The sequence below is a fragment of the Aegilops tauschii genome, chromosome 2 (genome assembly GCF_002575655.3).
Source record: "Aegilops tauschii subsp. strangulata cultivar AL8/78 chromosome 2, Aet v6.0, whole genome shotgun sequence".
NCBI lineage: Eukaryota > Viridiplantae > Streptophyta > Magnoliopsida > Poales > Poaceae > Aegilops > Aegilops tauschii.
The window spans coordinates 352,393,983-352,399,594 of record NC_053036.3 but is presented as its reverse complement, the minus strand read 5'-3'; the positions used below and the strand labels follow the sequence as shown (position 1 = coordinate 352,399,594).

General features: G+C 43.4%; 1 long non-coding RNA gene across 1 annotated transcript; it reads left to right on the top strand.

Annotated features, from left to right (window-relative positions):
* The first annotated feature begins 682 nt into the window (after positions 1–682).
* Positions 683–3,220, top strand: LOC109744219 (uncharacterized). The gene is made up of 2 exons (XR_002228262.4): positions 683–894; positions 1,315–3,220. It is a non-coding gene; the product is annotated as an uncharacterized lncRNA (long non-coding RNA).
* The last annotated feature ends 2,392 nt before the right edge of the window (positions 3,221–5,612 follow it).

Here is a 5,612-nt window from a genome sequence, read left to right as displayed (position 1 = left end):
CGCCAACAACGAGGAAGAGTAGAGCACAGTAGGTCGCCGTCGCTAGGGTCCTAAGAAGGCCACCACTTTTCTTCTCTCGTTGAAGCCAAGCTTGGTGGGCTCAATATTGGCGGCTGATTAGCCGTTTGGCGGCGACGTGGAGGCGGACAACTTCACTTCCAGGGGGTCCGGAGGCGGATGTTACGGAAGACGAATCTTTAATTCTCGAGGCTCATCGGCGGACACAAGGAACAAGCACCGACGATCATAGAATAGGTGTATTAATCATACCTCAAGAGCCGAACGAGCACCGCTTAGTTGATGTAAATGTAGTAAAATTCGTAGGTTTATATGAAATCTGGCCGTATTTGAACGAATTTCGTTCGATAAGTTTGAATTCTTGGTGGGATGTATGCAGACAATGTTGGATGACGGTTTTCTGCATCTATGTCCGTGGACTAGGCCCCCCTGTCCGCGACGGATGCAGAAGAAAATTTGCAGGTCGTCGTTGGATATGCCCTTACACGAGGGTTTGTTTATGCAACCCTAGCCAGCACATAACTGGCCACATGGAATATCAAGACGGTTTGTGGATGTAGACGATCAGCCTCCCGGTGACGCAAGGGATTACGCCAACCAGGAAAAGTGGCCAAAGGGAGCACGCAAACGCGAACAAGAATCCGTGCGAGACGTGAGGTCCTCCGTCGTCCCCCAACCGACAACGGCACATATAGACAGCTATACGTGACCCGATCGGAGCCGTCCACCACCCGAACCGACTCCGTGATCGAGAATCCACCAAGCACCAACCACCCTCTCTCTTATATACGCGTTTCCCTCGCACCGTTCTCTCCTGCTCCCGTCACCGCCCGTCGCAGGGACGGCTCATCTTGGTTCCGTCGCGGGGATCGTGAGGTGCCAACTATCTACTTTCTTCTCTTACTTTAGATCCTCGAATTATTAGATAGAAATCATTGACGCTACTTCAGATTACTAGTATGGTTTGGTCGTGATTTGGTAGGTGGGTGATTTCGCATTTTTAGCACAGCTAGATCTAGATCCAAGAGAGTATATGTTTGTCTTCATTCTTGCCCTAATACAGTACTACGAATTCGATCTATATATGTGTTTGTTTATTCGTTATAAGATTATTATGTGGATTCCTGGATTGTTGTCTTAAATTCCAAATTATTTCTGTTTCAAATTTCTTATAACTATATTATGGAGCCAAAGTTAGACGACCTTTTGTACGCTGTTCACCTAATTAGGATTTCTGTTCTGAATATTCGTCAACGCCTTTCAGATCTCATGGGTTATCTCTTCTTTTTGATGCAGTGGTGGACGATTCGCCTCTCCAAATACATGTCTATCCCTTAAGCGAAGGGATTTTGTGTCCTTCCGCTTGTGACGGCTGAATCGGTTGATGCGTCAGATCCGTCAGTTTATGTCATCTGCTTCCTGTTCGCATGCCGCTGTGGATGTTTGTCTCCGTGGAACGCCACCCCTGCTGGTTCATCTTCACTGGTTTATGATGCCCACGGCCAACGCCAACTGATATCTTCCCCGACGACGGTTGGTGGTTAAGCTGAAGAATGCTTTCTTGAGTCTTTCTCGTAAGGCGCCAGAAGGAAACGGGCCATCCAATATATGGTTTCTGTTTGCCGATCAAATGATGTACGTGTTCCCTTCTGCTCACAAGATGATTCTGGCCTGTCTCCAAACATCACAGAAAGGTAATTGTGTTGGTAAGCTGATGATGCGCATGCGAGGACGTGCGTATTGTACTACTTGATGTACCAATACATTGGTAGGGTAGGACGGCCTTTGCCATGTCGGGTGCGCTCGCTTGGCAGGCCACAAGACAATAAAAAGTATATTTGGTGGTGTTTGCGGGGTGGAGATCGCACGGGAACAATCTATTTGTTCTATTTTGCCCGGGTTCTCCACCCTGCCATGGTGTCTCTGTCCTTCTCCTGTGTTGTTGATTCCACCGCATCATCTGAAGTACACCGCGATCCTACATAGCTAATATGTGAACAGGCCTGGGCGCAGCGGTAACTACGTTGTGAGGATCAATTTAACTACGCACGAAGGTACATCTAACTACTTCTTTCAGCGTTATATCAATTTAAATTTTAAGTGACCCAGAAACGTTAGTGCTTTTCTGAAGGGTCAATCTGAACTGACCTCAAAGTTGTCGATCAAAAAATTCTTGTGCACTTCATCTCAACTAAATGAGTTAACTGTACATGGTGGATCTTCAGTTCAATACAAGGTTGATCATACCTGTAATTTTGTACCCTTGCACCCCAAGAATGAAAATAGGGAAATTCCCACGAGCCAACCATCTACTTATGCAACACAGGCTAAGTGATCCTGAGAACTTTTAGTAACTCTGCATATCTATTTTATCTTACCATGCCGTGTTCATAGTCTTGTGATCCTAATAAGGCGAGTTGCTTGTCTGTTGGTTGCCATGAGTAGTTCTGTATGTATATACCATTGAAAGACTTGATTCCTTTTTGTACGACTTGTTAGTCTTCGAAATTTATCTGTACTTTAGTTACTGGAGCTTGTCCAGATGTTGCTGCTGCATCATACTACCTCTCGTGGAAAGTTGGATTCCTCTTTGAGGATTACTGGAGGCAGATCTTCATATCTAATGAAGTTGCAGACAAGTTATGATTTTCGATGCCATTTTCGCTCTCAAGAAATGTTGCTCGTGTTTGATATACTGAAACCTGAATTGAAGAATTAAATTGGGTTGATATATTCTGTACGGTGCAGGCGCTGCGTCGAGGAAGCCTGGGGCTTAAATTGCATTATGTAAGATTAGAGAATCCAGCGAATGGTTTTTTCATAGCTTACTGAATGTCGTTCTAATTTATTTTAGTAAGCAGGCAAATTCAAATTGGCTGAATGTCGTTTCAAGTTAGATTGGATTGGAGAATTTTGCTCTGCATGGCTGGTCTGAATTGGCTTGATCTTTTTTGATTTGTCAAACAAATCTATAATTTAATTTGTCTTCTAACATTTGTCTAACAAGCTCTGCATTCTTCTGACATTTGTCTTAACAAGATTGTTAAAAACAAATTTATGTATTTTTTTAGTAAGCAGGCTTATTCAAAGTGGGCTTGTCACTCATTCAATTTGATTGGAGAATCTTGGGGCTGTGCTCGAGTCTGAAATGGCTTGATCTGCATATTTTGTCTACTTCAAAGTTAAAAGATGAATAAATGGTGGATCTTTAGCTCTGAACTGGAAAGAGCATCCTAGCAAACAAATTGCTGGGAATGATGGTTCGACTCCATCAAGATCCTTCGTTTGCATGATTTTATTTGCAGGAAACGGGACCATTCAGTCGTCATTTCATCGTGGTCCGTAGACGTGGGAAATGCCGTTGAGGCGGGCGGCACATGCCTTCTTTTTATGGGCACCTAATCTGTCAACATCTTTTTATGAACGTAATACCGATGCCCTCTTTTTATTGAGTTGTTGGGTTCGCCAACATCTTTTTATGAACGCAAGACCAGTGCCCTCTTTTTATTGAGATAAGAGTCTTGGGAGACGTAAGGTTGGTTTAGTTCTGGATGAGCAAATTAAATCCTGTTGTAGCTCTGGGCAGCAAATTGAATTGAAATTCTCCAAGACGTGGCTGGTAATCTGATAGGTTAATGAAATTAGAGCACATAAGTTAATCTCCTAAAAAGCTTGATGGAAATTATGTGGAAGCAGAGATTTTGGATTCATTTTCCCTTCATTGCAGGCTCATGCAAGGGCTTTATCTCTTCACTTTTCCGGCAGAGGTCTGTCCTTATTCTTTAAGGATGCGTGTGATAAAGGGTCCCTTCTAAAATTTCATATCAACAAATAGGATTCAGGTATATCTCATTTGTTGTTCGCTGATGACAACCTGCACTTCTTTAACTTTTTTGAGAGGACCATTGATTGAAACTTTGACAATTACAAATATTTTGACGATTTATGAGGAGGGACAGGTCAGTTGAGTCATGATAAGTGCTCTGTTATGTTTGGAAGAGTTGTAGCTTGGAGAAGTGGCCACTATGGTTTACGGCTGATGGTTTTAGTTATAAATATCTGGGTTTACCGTTCACTAGTGCCAGAAGAAAGAATGAAGACATAAGTTTGATTGAAAAATGTGCTTATAGTGGGAAGTTTAGATAACATTAGTTATCGATCCTCCTTTGGCCTACGGAACGATCTGGAATTTTTGATGGAGAGATGAAGAGAACAAAAGAAAACCCATCGGCTAGCTTGGGGCACGGTCTTTCCACAGGTCGGTGACTCAGCAAGGTATTATGCATGGACTGGAACTTCTAAAAAAAGGATTATTTGAAGAGTGTTCGATGGATCTAGTATAAATATTTGGATCCTTATGATTTCTGGTCTAAAGATTTCAGCTAAAAATAACAGAACCATGTCAAATGGGTGTCATGAGCGGGTCGAAGAAATGGGATGTAAATTTGATCACTCACTCATTCTATCCTCATGATGCCGAAGAAATTCTAAATGTGTGTATTCAACGCTCGATGGACAAACGATTTTTATTGCGGGCGCATAATCTGGCGTTGAAGCTTAAGGAGTGTAAGGAGGATTGTGGGCAATCAAGTGGAGGCGTGAATGGGGATAGGGGGCTTTGGAATGTCATATAGAAGGCCAATGTCCTTCACAAGATCAAAATTTTGTTTGGCATGGGACGTCTAATAGCCTGGCGGTCTAGGTGAATAGAGTTATGCACCATCTGGCTACTCCGAGTATGTACTCTATATTTGTGGAGTGGAAGATGAAAGCATGCTCCATGCCTGGTGGCTTGCCCTGAGGTGAGCTCCGCGCATGGAGTTGAAGGAAGTGTGGAATATTCCGGGGAGTGAAATCTTCAACTTCTCAAGGCCTGATTGGATGCTTATCTTGCTAGATCAGTTAACCTCTCCATTACAAGAACATACCTTATTCATATTCTAGGGAGCCTGACACTTAAGAAATGACCTAATTGTTTGATAAGGGTAACAATTCTGTTTCAAACTTTGCTAATTTTGTGGATAACAATTGGTTGTTGTTCTTGTCTTGCCATTCTAATGTAGAATCGGTCCCCAGCTGTGACGCTCCCGATTCAATTGTACAGTAATCATGCACGCAAACGTGTACGATCAAGATCAGGGACTCACGGGAAGATATCACAACACAACTCTAAAACACAAATAAGTCATATAAGCATCATAATACAAGCCAGGGGCCTCGAGGGCTCGAATACAAGTGCTCGATCATAGACGAGTCAGCGGAAGCAAAAATATCTGAGTACAGACATAAGTTAAACAAGTTTGCCTTAAGAAGGCTAGCACAAACTGGGATACAGATCGAAAGAGGTGCATGCCTCCTGCCTGGGATCCTCCTAACTACTCCTGGTCGTCGTCAGCGGGCTGCACATAGTAGTAGGCACCTCCGGTGTAGTAGGAGTCGTCGTCGACGGTGGCGTCTGGCTCCTGGGCTCCAGCATCTGGTTGCGACAACCAGGTAGAAAGGAAAGGGGGGAAAAGAGAGAGAAAAGCAACTGTGAGTACTCATCCAAAGTACTCGCAAGCAAGGAGCTACACTACATATGCATGGTTATATGT